We start from the raw sequence: 394 nt of genomic DNA, 5'->3' as shown, positions 1-394 counted from the left end.
CACACACACACTCACACACACACACACACACACACACTCACACATCTGAACATAACTACTGTCCCTTTAAGAGCTGGGGGACCCTTTAATGTTAAAGCTGTTCTATTGTTCTCTATTGTGCTTTGACTCCAGTACTCTAACCTTCATCCTGGACCTTCGTCATCCTCACGTGGACTCTTCTTCTTTGTTTTTATGTTGTAAAAAATAGAAATATGAAACATAAATGTACCGAGTGTGCTGAGTCAGCAGGAGGAGCTGTTTGACTGGAAACAAACAGAGAGAGAGAGAGAGAAAAGGAAGTCCTTGAGAGGAAATCTGTGTCAGTTTCTTGGTTGGAGCCACACCTCAAAGAGAGAGCGAGACAGAGAGAGAGAGAGAGAGAGAGAGAGAGAGA

Source organism: Anarrhichthys ocellatus, unplaced genomic scaffold, assembly GCF_004355925.1.
Source record: "Anarrhichthys ocellatus isolate YVR2014 unplaced genomic scaffold, GSC_Weel_1.0 scaffold708, whole genome shotgun sequence".
In the NCBI taxonomy this organism is placed as follows: domain Eukaryota; kingdom Metazoa; phylum Chordata; class Actinopteri; order Perciformes; family Anarhichadidae; genus Anarrhichthys; species Anarrhichthys ocellatus.
Note: the sequence above shows the minus strand (reverse complement) of the source record.